Below are 15,871 nucleotides of genomic sequence, written 5' to 3' on the forward strand. Positions count from 1 at the left end.
ATCATACATTTCAAAAAAAGAATAGATCGTTGCATAATAAGGAACCTCTCTAAAGCATGATAAACATTTTTTGCATGATAGAGATTAAATGGTTCATAAGGATCATCAAGCTCTCAAGTGGCTCCAGACTATACCAAGTACATCTTGGAGTGATCGTTAAGCTAAATGGTTCCAGTCTTGTGAGCAATTTGGTGGTTTGATTTATTATGTTCTTAGCAAAGCTAACTTAGTTGCAGATACAATGAGTTGCAGAGGACAAGCCGAGCTCTCGACTTGAGGTCCACAGTATCCATTCTATTGTTCACAGGAAATGTCATTATGTATTTTTCGAGTCTCTTGTTTGTGACAATCTCTTGTATTTTCGTCGTCATCTTTGTGTGTTACTTTCTCACAAAAAAGTCATATTGCACGATGCACATTATTCACTCATGAGTGAGTACAAAAGCATTAAGATCTCTTTAGGAAAGGTAGACAATTTGCATTCAAGGAATACACAATGTTTCACCATTGTATATCATGTCAATAAATTGTGCATTCTATTTCTTGGCAAGACACATTCACGTCACAAGCATCAGCATGATCAAGCATTGATATTTCCTTTGCAGTTTGTCAAAGTCAATAGTATCAGATAGAGATATCAAGTTTACATCACATTTTTTGTAAGCACTCTTTGAAAATTTTGACACTAACTTGAATTTTTATCTGCATTTCATCCACAGTCAGATGGTCAAATTGAGATCTATAATCAACTAGCCTTCGATGTCTTAAAGTCATATGTGCATGATCAATAGTCTCATTGGGAGCATTATCTGTCGCTAATTCAAGCTAATTCTAAAGTTTTCTTTTCGAATGTATGGTCCATTTCTAGTCATTAAAAAGATAAATAATGTGTCCATGAAATTGTAGTTACCTAACTCATGGTCAATGCACAATGTTTTCTATGTTTCATGGTTGAAGTTGTTCTAGGGAGATTCCCTAAAGATCATTTTGAAAGAGGACGAGCCCGAGATAGTAGACGAACTTGAAGTCCCATATGGAGCTGGAGTAGATTTTGTTGCATTGTTTTCGTCATGGTACAAAGAAACAAGCACGCAGTACTTTTGAAAGTTCAAGGATCCTGGAACCTAGGAAGCGGTGTGGGTGGACGAAGACTTCTTCACAGATTACCTTGAGTTGTTGGTAGACTTCAAGGAAGCCATGCAACTCGATACCAATAACTCATCATAAAAAGGGAGGGATGTCATGTGCACATCTAATCCTATGTGCATGTGGACAAGCTATAACTCCTAGTTCTAGGGTTTAGGACAACCTAGGAAGTGTTATGGCACCCTTGTGAGCTTGTAGGCAGGACGTGCATATCCAGGCATTTTAGAGTAGCTGCATATCTTTGGGTTGCACATGAGCACAACCAATGTCTACTAGGTGGAAGCATTGAAGAGTGTTCCCATACAACACCATTAGTATCAAGCCTAGGCAATAATTGTATACGAGACACCTCTTGTTAGTAGTTCATCAACTTATTTATAAGTGACATTTTAGCATCATTTTATAAAGTTGTGGGACTCAATTTGACACTCCTCATACTTTTGCACTTATATAGGAGGCCCTAGGGGTCACCTCTCCAGACATCCAGTACCCGCAGTACAAGTATTCGTAACACAATATATATATATATATATATATATATATATATATATATATATACACACACACACACACACACACACACACACACACACACACACACACACATATACACATATACTAGCGCCACATAGACTTTTCTTCTTTAAAGAAAATATAATACTCCGAAGATTCAAAAAGAATCTTGATGTGGTGTCCCCTTATGCTTCTTTGGTCCCTGTTTGCCACTTCAGGACCCCCTACTTCCCTTTCTCCGCCCCCTACTCGCAACTTCATGTTGCCCACACCATGTGCCGTCGATCCTTCCCTAGCAAATTTGAAGCAAGAAGATGAAGCCATAGGTTTGCAACGTTGGAAGATGTATGAGAGAGAGAGAGAGAGAGAGAGAGAGAGAGAGAGAGCACTTGCACCATGCAGAGATCCATGCAATCGACCGTCTCAACAAGAACTTCCTCATTACCTTCACCTTCTCTTCCATTCCACCAGAACAAAGGCTAAGGTCTACCTTGTGGGTGGGTGTAGGACTAGACTGCCTTTGCTCTGCATCCTTGAGATGCAAAGCTTCTTCTTCTTCTTCGATTGTTAGTGCCCTGTTTCAAGCATTCGATGTGTCTAGCCTAGACGTGTGTGTGTTGTATGAGAGAGAGAGAGAGAGAGAGTGAGAGAGAGAGAGAGAGAGAGACTTCTTGGATCGCCCTTCTCCAAGAATCTATACAAGACATTGTTGTGTGCTTGCGTGTGTGTGTGTGTGTGTGTGTGTGTGTGTGTGTGTGTGTGTGTGTGTGTGTGTGTGTGTGTGTGTGTGTGTGAGAGAGAGAGAGAGAGAGAGAGGGAGAGAGAGAATCTTGTATGATTCTTCTTAATTAACAATAAAAAGTATTGTCAGTTTCAAAGTTTTGCCATAATTCACAGCAAACAATGACAACAAATTTCAAACATGTATATGCATAATCTATGAGAGGTAAATTCTCCGATTATAACGTTTTAAGTCAAGCACGCTCCTTGGAATTAATTAGAGGCCATATGTTTAAGGTATTGCCACAATCCAGAATAAAAAGGAAACCAAGTACAACCACCAAACATTTGGGGTTCCCAAGAAGCCCACAAGGGTTCCTTTTTTAAGAAACTAGGTCAAGCACATGTGTCAACGTGCCAAATCTTTGAAATCCATATCAAAATTCATAACCAAGCACTACGAGAGCAAGAATCCAGCAAATATAGAAGTCAAGTGCCATCAAAGGGTCATAAAAAGGCACACAACTACGGGTTTACTTAAATATTATACACTCAGTACTAGCATACTAGTGAGAAGGCATCCCGATCTAATCAAAGAGGTTAAGGAACCCAGCCAAATTCATTTAAAACTAAGCTAATTTTCTTCATCAAAACTAATTCCCTTCGTTTATTCATAGGCAATAGAATTTAAGGCCATTTGATTCCAGCCATTCAAGCCATGGCAAGAAAGTCAAATCTAGTTTAAGATTACTATAACCAGTTTAGTGCATACTAATCCATGCCAAACCTTTTTATGGAGTGTCTCCATAGTCAAGCAAAGTGAGGTTTAGCTTAGAGATAAGTGAAAGGATGCCACCAAGGCTAAACTGAAAACCCAATCCACAACTATCACAAGATGTCCATCCATCCAATGATTATTCAAAGACCATCAAAAAGAACAATAGCCTCAAAGTTATCCAAAAATCCAAACCAAACTTCCTACAAGCCATGCATTATGCCAAGAATAGGAAAATAACCATTAAATAGGGGATATGTCAGGAAATCAACAAAAGTCATGTAAGGGAGATCAACCTAAAGCTTCCACAAATGAGAAGGGGGCACCACCTAGAGACATTTTCTTCTTTCACTTATACTCTCTCAGGGAAATCATAAACAAAGCCATTCTAAGGACACATCGGTCCAACACCCATCATTATTCCAAGATCTCATATAGCCTATTACACGAAAAATTTAGAAGTGACCTTAGATAATCTACAGTTGCCTAGTAAGGCAACTTCTAGGCCAACACCACCTTTTCCCCATATCCTTTTTTTAAAAACATAATCACATCCATCCATAACCTTCCTTTTCTACGGGTTAAGATCAGAATAGGACTAGTATGAATACTTAGTCCATGAGAGGGAAACAACCATGTCACTTTTAAGCCTAGTTGAAACCCAAAATTTCAAGCAAAGCAAATTCCTTTCCTCGCTGAAGTAATTTCCAAGCACATCCCAGCTTCCTTTTAAGAAAATCATATGCCTTCACTTACTCTGGTGTGTATTCCTCTCATCATAAATCAAGCTCATCCATTTAGGTGTAAGCCACCCGTGCCAAAACCACCTTAATAAATTTATAGGAAATCTATGCCAAATTAAGTAACAGTGTTTCAAGAGCAACACCTTCTCATTGCTTACTAGATTTATGAGAAAAAGATCTAAGCTATGATACAATTTAACCAAGTTAACTCCTTTATTTGAGCATAGTTAATTCCTTTGGTACAAAGAATTCAAGAATTTCCAAAGTACAACCACAATTGAAAAGAATGAGTGTCTTGTGAAGAGGAATCAACTTCAACAATTTGCATTTGAAGCCACAATTATCAGAGACCAATAGACGGCACCACAACACTACTCTCTTCTTTTCCAACTCACTCTCTCTAACTTGAACAACACGGCAAGAAAAACCCAAGGCTAAGTGAGGGATGAAAAATCCATCGCCTTATATAAAGGTAGAATGCATGAAGAGGTAGGTAGCCATAGCATCATTCAACATCACTTTCTGTTGTAAACCAGTGGCCAAGAAATTACTGTAGCTCCAAAATGCTAACAAGACCATGTACAAAGAGCCAGCATGTAGCACAAGTAGAGCCAAAATCTAGGAGCCTTGAATTTATTGTAGAAAATAAAACATTCAAAGAAAGTGGAATCGCCATTAGGGGCTAACCACAATAGGCCTTCTTCCAAAGTATTGATAGGTACAGAATGTGTATCATGGGTAGAGTCACACAGCCAGGAAAGGGAGACCATCCAACAAGGAGAATTCAGTTGGGGAAGGGGATACCAATAGCCCATGCCACCTTCAAGAGCAAGTAATTGATAGTGCGAGAATCATTCACCAGCCATGGGTATTGCATGAACAAGGCAAGAGTATTCATCAGAGAATACAAGAGGCATGGTAAGAGAGATGATGTCCATCAACCTCTAGGTATAGCTTTAAATCCTTCTTTGATGCAAGAATCAAATCGGGTAGCAAAATCAAATTGGGTATTGCATGAACGAGGCAAGAGTATTCATCAGAGAATACAAGAGGCATGGTAAGAGAGTTGATGTCCATCAACCTCTAGGTATAGCTTTAAATCCTTCTTTGATGCAAGAATCAAATTGGGTAGCAAAATCAAATTGGGTGGGAAATATACATTACAACATCACTTACTAGATGAAGAAGAGAGAGCTCGTGGTCAACTGCACGGATGGGAGCCCGAATGAAGAACCCATCATAGTGAAGAGGGGGAAGAGGAATGTAGGATCCCTGTGCCACAATTTTGGTAGAGGGGAAAAAGAGGGGAGGGCTTAATCATGACCAAGTGCCAAGGAGGAAACATTAACTACCTTGCGCAAAACCCAAGAGGAGTTAGGTGAAGGATTTGTAAAGGGACAGTCACACTTTTATTAAAGCACTCCTTTAAGGAGTTTTTGAAAGAGTTGTAGGAGGTAGTTCACAGACTAGCCCCAAGGTGAGAAGGACAGCACCAAGGTATTATCCAAAGAAGAGGCGTCTAGGTCGAGGGAGGAGAATTGTCATATTAGGTTGAGAGGTTACAGCAACCAAATTTTAAGCCATGCCAAGACAAGCAAAGAGAAGTTTAACTCTTATAAAAGTTTTAGGAAGCAAGTCATGACAGCAAAGCAATGAATTAGAGTTCAAAACCTCAATGTGGTCAAAGAGGAACAAGCATTTAATGACGAAGTATTCTTCCAAGGTAAACCGAGAGTGAGGAAGTAATATCCCTTCAGAATTAATTATGTTCAAAGAGACAGTCCATTGATTAGCAAGTATCAGCTAATGGAAAGCCAAGGTTTTAAGGTAGAAGATCTATGAGAAGAGAGCACAAAAAGTATTACTAGTGTGTGTGTGTGTGTGTGTGTGTGTGTGTGTGTGTGTGTGTGTGTGTGTGTGTGTGTGTGTGTGTGTGTGTGTGTGTGTGTGCATGTGCGTGTGCGTGTGCGTGTGCGTGCGCGCACGTACGCATGATTACCGACATTATTCCCCCGTTGATAGTTCACATGCATATTGATTCGGATGTTGCTTGGTATCGCTTTATCATGAGGGTACAAAGTGTTATTTGTGACTATGGCACGCATTATATGCAGCACACTCGGGGGGATGTCATTGATGCGAAACAGTTTGTCAATGACTGCAAGAATTGGTGATTTGCGGCCCCTGTCTGAATCTAAAATGGTGGAGTTATGTGAAGCTTGTGTGTGTATTCAACAAAATGGTAAGTGAAAATTTCCTAAACGACAGACGGGTGCACATCAACAAGCTTTTATGGATGAAGGTTGTGCTTCGAAGCAGTTTTTTAAGCATCTGCATCATATAGGGGTCTTGCAATCAATTAAGCGGGTTATGCTTCCCTCGGGTGCTTGGACTTTTTTGAAGCAGGAACTTGTTGATGTTATGGTTTCACATTATCGTCAAGTGTTTGCTGCTCCATCTCAGCCATCTTTGGCTGCTTGCTAATCGCGTCAGTTGTTGCTTTTTAATGTTCATGCGATCTTGTCTTCGCAGGATGCACAATGCCTTGAGGATCCTTTCATTGATTCTAAATTGCATGGTAATTTCTTGCATTAGGTTGTTGGAGATCTCCCGGTTGAAACGGACTTATTGTGGAATTCTTCCTCTCCTTTTGGGATGCTCTTAAATAGCCCCTGCTTTTCATGTTAAATGCAGCATGGGAGAAACAGGATCTGCCATTATCATGGAAAGAGGTTTTACTTAAATTGTTGCCCAAGCAAGCTCTTTGCGAGCAATTCTCTCATTGGCGGCCCATAACTTTGATGTCGGTGATTTACAAGATGTTGGCTAAAATGTTGGTGCATCGCATTAAGGACCATCTGTTTACAGGACTTCATCATGCTCAATATGGTTTCATCCCTCGTCGTCAAACTATGGAAAATTTGGCTAATGTTATGATTGGCAGGATGTACGCTAAGTACACACATTAGGATGTGTTGGTAATGCAAGTTGATATTGAAAAGGCCTTTGACACTGTGCAATGGGACTCATTCTTTCCCGCCACAAACTGGTGTCTAGGGTTTGGTCCTAAATTGGCGAATGTGGTTTATTTCTTGTATGCTTGTAGCACGTCTTCGGGGATCCTAGAAGGTGAATTGACAGAATCGTGGCCACTTGGTTGTTCGGTTAGGCAAGGTTGCCCCCTTAGTGCTTTGTTGTATGCTATTGCCACTCACCCCTTGTTGATGTATCTTGATCACTTGACCTCTGCAGAGCGCCTTCATGGTTTGCAGTTACCCTCGGGTCATACCTTTGTTGGGCAGGCTTATGCGGATGACTCGTTGTTTATGCCTCGCAATCAGCAGAGTGATGTTCAAGTGATTATAAAAGCTTTGGAATTGTTTGGGTTTGCGGCTAGTCTTAAAGTCAACTTTCATAAATCGAATTTTCTTGGTGTGCTCCCTGTGGGTACCTTTCTTAGGACGTGCCATATCCCTTCATCTTCTATATGTTGCTCGACTGTGGATGAGGATGTTTGTCACCTGTTGTGGGATTGTTATATTACCCAAGATTTCCTTCGCCGTGTATCAGCATGCATCGACTATGTTTCCCACGACAGTCTTCCATAAACGGTTTTGGACATTTGGCATCTTCTCACCGGCGTTGTAGCGCTTCGCGGTCTTCTTCATGTGGGTCAATTTTGGGCTTATTGGAGTGTAAAGAGCGACACCCCGTAATGGCTATATGTTCCATCGCATTCATGCAGATCCTTTCCCGCTCTTCAAGCTCTCTCTTAGACAGTTTTATGGTTCGCTTTGGAAGTTGGTGATATCACTACAGAAATACATCAGCTTCCCTATGAATGCTTTTAGCCATCTTGTACATCTAACACTTTTGTGTTCCTTCCCTTGTACCTGATCTTTTTGGTGGGTATTCCTCTCTTTGTGGTTTCCCACAGGTAGATAAATCAAATTGATTTACAAAAAAAGTGGCCCATTGAGTATGGGCTTGTTGCCTCATCAAGTCACTGAGAGAAGTACAATCGCGTCGGGATCAACTATTACGTTTGATGGCAACAATAATAGTGTTAAGCAAGTCATGTTTCTTAAAGCCGTTCCGATAAAATTAATTATCAAGCAATTGATCTCTTTAAAAACAAAAAAATATGTTACAAGAAGAGTAGAAAATCAAATAGAGCATGACAAGGCAAGTGTTTATAGTAGCCTTAGTCGATCCATTGCTTTTCTTTTGAACAAACTCAATAGGGGCTATGTTCAGTTTATCTCACTTCGAAATGAATCTTAGGTTGAATTTTCCAAAAAGTGGACTACACAAAGAGATGGAGAAGTTTAGAAACTGAAAAGAAGCTAGATTCGATTTTAAATCATGAGACATATGTGGGTTAAATTTTCAAAATGTTGGGGTAAATAGCTAGGACCTCCAATTGGAAGATTTTATGGTTAGTGCTTAAGAGATCATCCATGTAGTGGTAAGTATGTAAAAAGAGGGTTAGTTTATGGATAAAATTTTTGTTTGCCATGTTTTTTAAGAAGCATTTGTATTCAAAATACGCAAGGTATAAGCTACACCTTATTGGTGAACAAGAGAAGCCCATCGGAATGTCTTTGCATTGCCTGAAGCTAAGTGCACCAAAATATACAAAGCAATTCTCAAGGATCCAAGAGGTGTTATCACCGAGTTCTTTCTCATTGAAGTGTTTTGGTGATTTTTTATCAAATCATTTAACCTGTTTTGGTTTATGAACAAACGAGATCTTATCAAAATCCATTTCGATAATTTCAAGTAGGATGTTAATAAAACCAAAAATCCCCGCTTAGAGGAATGTTTTCATAGCATTGAGTCATATCCGTATTAAAGAGATGAAAAATATGTTCAATTTAGAGTACCCTCTGTGAAATTCTTGACTAGCCATAAGGGATGGTTGTCTCCTTTTTGAAAAATTTTGCAAACTTTTTATTTCTCGGCACATATGTTCAAATTCAGAGAGGATGTGATTAAATCATGAAGTAATATCATTTGTTTTGTCAATGTCTATTCCATTAGAAGCATCCACAATCCACCTAAACTTTTGCAAGTAGGAAAGAGGACCGGTAGTTTATTGGTATCAAGAGAGTAGCAAACTTTGTTACAATGAAAACCGATGGAAGCCAAAATTGGAAGGGTGAGAGAGTGAAGGGAAAATTATTTCCTCGTGAGTCTGTCTACCAAGCAAGCAAGCCTCTTGCACATAATAGTAGAGCTATTAGATGCTTTATTGAATCCAACAATAAGCCACTTTTGTGAAATAGGTAACAAAAAATAAAGAGGTTATGTAAGTATCCATATAAGGCAAATCAAAGATTCCCAAAGTTTTAGCAAATTTTAGCCTGATAGGAAGTAGTCTACTGGTCCAACATACCTACATTTAGTGTATAAAACACATTAATCCTTCCATAGTCTCATCATTCAAGCACAATCAAATGATTTAACAAAGTCTAAAGCATCCAGTTATTATGTAATGCCTTGCCCAAAAACAGAAGAGTAAATGATTACCATTTTAAAATTAGTTCAAGTATACACATCAAGGAGGTATAGTATCCCAACCACAACCTTTCTCGTTAAGAAAACTCCACCTATTTACACTAAATTATCTAAGTGGAGGTGAAAGTACAAAGACTAAGTAATCATCAAATACCAATGATTACCATCCAAGTAATGTCCTAAATTATAGTAGAAGTAGACAGTTAGTTTCAAGTAAGAACTTCATTCAAAAAATTTATGCCATCCTAGTCCTTTGTGTAAAGCCATTCTTCTGATTTATCAAAAATTGGTCTTTTTAGTGTTTAATTAATAGCGAAATCCTACCCCTAATCATCAATGGTTTAGCATTAGGCTGTTGAAGGTGAAGCCTTAGCTTAACCATAGGAAAAGCGGAAGAAACAATCAAGCCGACAAGAAGCAAAAGCGACCCAAGAGCTAATCAATATTGAGTTTTCTTTTCCTAGCTCACACCTGTCGTGACAAGGCCACTTACACAGAGAATCTCAAGTGGCCTCCCTAACCAAGGAAGCGGGTACATTGACTCGATTCCCTACCGTGAGAAGGCCTGCTTACACACCTCCAAGCCACGGCATCGACCTGCGCAAGAAGGCTTGAAATTGCTGTCAAACGGGTCGCCTTGGACCGTTGGGCAAAAGCTTGATCATGCACGCAAGTTGAAACTTCTTCTCCACACTGCCCTGGCCCTTCTCTCCCTCTCGCGTTGTTGGTATTGTCCATTGCACGCTGCTAGCCTATTTTGGTCTTCAAAAAAAAACCTCATGCAATTTACACTTGAGTTAAAAGTGTTAGTTAATTGTCCGGCCACCCAAGAATTACAAAAAAAATCCCTCTCTTAAGAGGGTATTCACCCATCTTCCCTTCCAACAACCTATCCTAAGCCTTTGGACGGTCGACAACACAGTTGGCAGTTGCTAATTATTACGAACTTTTCGGCCGCCCAACATCAATATTTTTCTTTTTGCTGATTCAAAGAGAAATTTGGTTGTTTATCAACTGCAGTCGTCGGAGGTTATCTTGAGCTGCATACTCTTCAATTATTTTTTGGCCATGGTTAAAAATTCAAAGCCTGCTCAAGCTACGTCATTCGCAACTACCGCTGACTCTACCAATTTAATTTTATGGTGAAGAGTAACATAAATTGCCGATTGTATTGCCATTATTTTGGGATACAGGAGATTGGACGTGGCGAACTCGACCGACTCACAGACCAACCGTCTGGCCGCTCGCCTTTTCGGTAATTTCCTCGCACATCACCATTCTGGATTGGACGCCAACGCAATCTCAAGCTAAGTACATTTTATTTCTATCATTTCTTTTACTCCCTCTCATTTATTTTGCATACTGCATCTGTAAAAATCTCCATATATCCATTTTAAATTTCAAAAGACACATTTATTTATTTATTTTAAAAGAGAGCGAAAAAAAAGAAAAACATGCAATCATGGCCCACCTTCCACAAGCACCCACAATTGCTGAGCAACTTGCTAATCTGCAACAATCTCTCACGTATGAACGCATGCGAAGGCAAGAGCTTGAAGATAAGTTCTTGCATTCTGCATGCATAGAACTGCATCAGCACCCAAGAAAAACAAAATTAACAGAACCTTCACTTTGAAGGATTTTGATGGCATTAAAGATGCTAGCACAGTTCTAGCATGGGTTGGTCAATTAGATGACTATTTTCATGATGAAGACTTTCTCGAACGGGAAATGGTAAAATGTGCATCAAATCATCTCACCAGTAGCACTGCGCTATGGTGGAATGCCACCAAACAGCACGGGAAAAGACCACGTACCTGGCATGCATTCAAAAAACATTTTTACCTCAATTTTTGCCCACACAGTATAAAGCTAAAGCACAACTCCAGGGGGAATTTATTCAACAGGGTCAAAATGAAGATGTCCAAGGCTATACTAATTGTTTTTGGAATTGTTTAATTCAATTGCAAGCTATTGAACATGTCAGTCCTCACAGGAAATTAAAGCGTAAATATATCTCTCGCTTAGCACTACAAATTGGTGTTGAGGTAGATATGTTTGAACCAGATTCACTGTCAAACGCTATTAATTTGGCCCTTAATGCGGAGAAGAAGAAAGGTGGACAACCCTCTCATCAAAGAAGCTGCTAACACTAACCGTAACAAGAGAGCTTCTTTCTCTCCTAACTTTGATAGGAACAAACATCAAAGACGTACCTGTTTCAAGAGATGCAGATTACAATTCTGCTATAACTTCTTAACCTCATAGCAATAACAACAACAACACGCAGCAACGAGGCAACCAAACATCTTTCAACCAACGTCCTGCTCAAAACTCTAATGGTAATAAAAAAGTGAAGTGTTTCAAATGTTTTCAATACGGTCACTATGCAGATAAGTGCCCAAAAAGTCATGCTAAGAGCAATGGCCAATCCAATGGAGTCAACCAAAATCCAAGCCAAAAACCCTTCAACAACAATCGCCCCAACGGTGCTTCTGTTAACCTCATGGAAGATGCTAATCCCGACGACAATGAAGTGGAAGCTAATTTTACGGTGAGGGATATGATCCCTGAGTATGATCACAATGACAACCCATCTTCAAGTATCTCCTCACACTTTGTTTAAAGTGCAAGGCAAAGTCAAGGGTGAAAGTGTCACCATTCTTTTAGATGATGTACACGATTGGCACAACAACTCTCTCTCTCTCTCTCTGAAATTTCTTCACCTCACAAAGTCAAAACTATTTTTAATAATCAATGTTTTCATTGTAAAACCCGAGTCACTGTCAAAGTTTGCATTGGTGAATTTACAGAAGCATGTACATTTTTTGTGGCACCATTGCACGGTCTTGATATGATTTGCGAATGCCATTTTGTCATGAATTTGACCCGTTGATTAATTATAAAACACGTACTATGTCTCTCACTCATAATAATAAAATTTTCTCCATCCAAGCAACACTAGCACACCAAAAATTTCCACTCCTTTCTCATACTCAAGCCAAAAGAGCCATTCGAAAACAAGGGAGAACACATCTAGCGTTGGTAAATCAAATTTCCGCTGAAACCAAAACCTCACATAACTCTTCACATGATTTTATTTCACAATTTCAGAATTGTTTCATGCATGACCTACCACCTGGAATACCACCTTCACGCCCAGAAGACCACAAAATAGATATTATATTGGGTAGTGAACCTCCTTGTAGAGCACCTTATCATTTAAATCCAGCTGCACACAAGGAAATACAAACTCAAATAATTGATTACTTGATCGAGGACTTATAAGACCTAGTAGTTCACCATAGCGAGCTCTAGTACTTCTTGTTAAGAAGAAAAATGGGACTTTTTGTATGTGTATTGACTACAGGGCTTTAAACAAGATCACCATCAAGAATAGGTTTCCTATTCCTAGAGTGGATGATCTATTAGACAGACTAAAAGGGGCAAACATCTGCAAAATTGACCTCAAATCAAGGTATCACCGAGTCAAAATGTTTGATCAAGATGTATACAAAACTGCTTTTAGAACACAAACGGGACACTATGAATTTCTTGTCATGCCATTTGATTTGACAAATGCACTAGCCACATTCACACGCATGATGAACATAATTTTCATTGACCATCAAGATTTTGTGATTGTATTCTTTGATGACATTCTTGTATTCAGTAAATCAAAACAAGAATATAAAGAGCATTTAACACGTTTATTTGAAATGCTTGCACACAACCACTTGTACCTGAATCTTGAAAAGAGTTCATTTTTCCAATCTGAAATTGAATATTTAGGACACATTGTATCGGGAAAGGGAATCCATGTAGACCCTAAGAAAATTGAAGCCATTCAATCATGGCCTAGACCCAAAAATTTGCATGAACTTCGTTATTTTATTAGTCTATGCAGTTATTACAAGAAGTTTATACGTAACTTTGCTTACAAATCTTACTACCTCAGTCTCCTGTGTTAAAGAAAAAATCTCCTTATGTATGGATTGATTTGCAAAAAAGCTCCTTTAATGCACTCAAGAATGCTTTGATAAATGTACTAGTACTGCAATTGCCTGATTTTGATAGACCATTCTTTGTCGTTGTCACTAATGCTAGTGGAAAAGGTATCGGTGCAGTCCTTATGCAGGATAACAATCCACTCGCATTTGAAAGTCGTAAGTTTTAAACATCTGAAGCAAAATTTAGTACATATGACAAAGAGTTGACTGCTATTGTACATGCCTAGAAATTTTGGAAACGCTATTTAATGGGTGCTTATTTAATCATCAAAATTGATCAATAGAGTATCAAGTATTTATTGTCTCAACCCTTAATAGATGATAGACATATTAAGTGGGCTGCCTTCATTCAAAGTTTTCAACCCAACATTCAATACCAACCTGATAAGGAGAATGTTGTAGCTGATGCTTTGAGTCAAAGACCCTCTCTTAATAATCTATCAACCATTACGGGCATTCATTTGATTCAATGCATGACACTTATGCACAAGATGATGATTTCAAAACCACATATGACTAAGAACTCTATGCACACATTTTTGGAATACACTATTCAAAAAATGTAATGGAAATGGTCTATGAACTTTGAGAGTCGCGGAATTAGGAAAGTAGGTGAAGCACTTTTAAGAGATTACGGGTGAACTTAATTGATGGTAGCAACATAAACATGGTACCTAGTTAACTTGGCATGAACAATACTTCTGCAAGAGAGAGAGTTTAGAGAACATGACATAGTTGAGGACCGGATTCATATGGAGCCGGTCCCCCCTCCAATAGGCATTTGTATTATAGTTTCTCCCATCAAGAGAGACTTGGTACAATACAATCTTTGTGTTCCTTGTGACCTTGGTGATGCAATGAAGATGGAAAGCTTCATGCATCACAAACATAACATAACATAAACTTGAAGAAAGCATTAACTATCCCAAGCCTCAGTCCCAAGGCCTCAAACACCTTCGAAGGTGGAGAGAGCTAGCGGGGAATGATGATATGGAAGAGGAAGAAGAAACATTCCATAGGAGAAAGAAGTAGTTCCTCACTTATCATTACTCTTCTTGCTAGCATACATAATAGCATAGTAATGGAGATGGAGAAGATGGCAAGCTTAAGCATTGAAGCATGACTCTTGGTTGGATTTGCATTCCATAGCCAAGAGTGTTGGTGTAGGCTTTCACTCTCACAAGCTTGGAGAAGGAGGTGGTGTTCCTCAACTTTCACCAAGTGAGAATGGTATCTCCAATGAGTGTGTGTGTGATGGTGTATATCCCCCTAGCACCCCCCTTTCTTGCTTTGAGCCAAAATTCTACTTGCTACAAGCTCATTGGACCCCTCTCCCCTTAGCCAATCACACCCAGCATGCAGCCAAGCATATGGGTAGTCTTTTGACAAGTGTCCTCCTTACCCCTTAGAGAGAGAGATCTTGAAAATATCTAGATATTTGTTAAGTGGAAGTAAAAGCTCATTGGACCCCTCTTTAGCCCAACCGATAGCATTCAATCACCTATGTGGTTAAGCTTAGTGAGAGTCTGACATGTGTCCCATGTGCTCTTTTAGAATTCCCCTAACTTTGAGATTTTTATGCATAGGAAGTTTCTCAAGCAACTTCCTCATTAAGTGAGTAGGTTCTCTTTTTGACTCAAGCATCTTACCTCCCATGCATAGGAAGCTTCTCAAGCAACTTCCTCATTAAATGTGACAAGTACCTCAAGTACCTTAGTCATCAAGCATAACAAGCACCTTACGTGGAGTTTCCACCTCAAGCACAGCCCTAGCTTGCCTAAGTTTAGGTCGGGTTCCCACCTCAAGCACATCCCTAGCTTGCCTAAGTTTAGATTGGGTTCCCACCTCAAGCACAGCCCTAGCTTGCCTAAGGTTCTCACCTCAAGCACAACCCTAGCTTGCTTAAGGTCAAAAGGACTTTTAACACTAACCATTGGAGGTCTTTAATGAAGCTAACCCTAAGGTCTTTTAAGCTTCATTAGTTAACCTTGCTCTTTGGCAGACCATCTCTCATTTGGGCCCCTTTACCATTGGCCCCGTCTTGAGATAGATCCGTAAGCACATGTCTATATTCTAACCCTTGTTCCCGTTTATTATCCAATATTAAATGATCAATTTAATATGAGAAAATCATTTGGGTTGGTTAGATATTAGATATTTGATGACATTACCTCTCTCTTGAAATCATAGTCGTCCTCGACTATGAGGTAAAAGAGATAAAGTCATAGCCATTAGTCAATTTGTCTTAGCGGGTAGAGGATCTCTTTTACCTCATAGTCGTCCTTGACTATGAGGTAAAAGAGATAAAGTCATAGCCATTAGTCAATTTGTCTTAGCGGGTAGAGGATCCCTTTTTACCCTACGACATCATTCCAAGATGGATGACTAATCCATTTGGTGCTTGGGAGACATAGCTGCCGCAAGCATGTCTGCTCTTTAGTCCA

The sequence above is a fragment of the Adiantum capillus-veneris genome, chromosome 24 (genome assembly GCF_014529385.1).
Source record: "Adiantum capillus-veneris isolate H3 chromosome 24, ASM1452938v2, whole genome shotgun sequence".
In the NCBI taxonomy this organism is placed as follows: Eukaryota; Viridiplantae; Streptophyta; class Polypodiopsida; order Polypodiales; family Pteridaceae; genus Adiantum; species Adiantum capillus-veneris.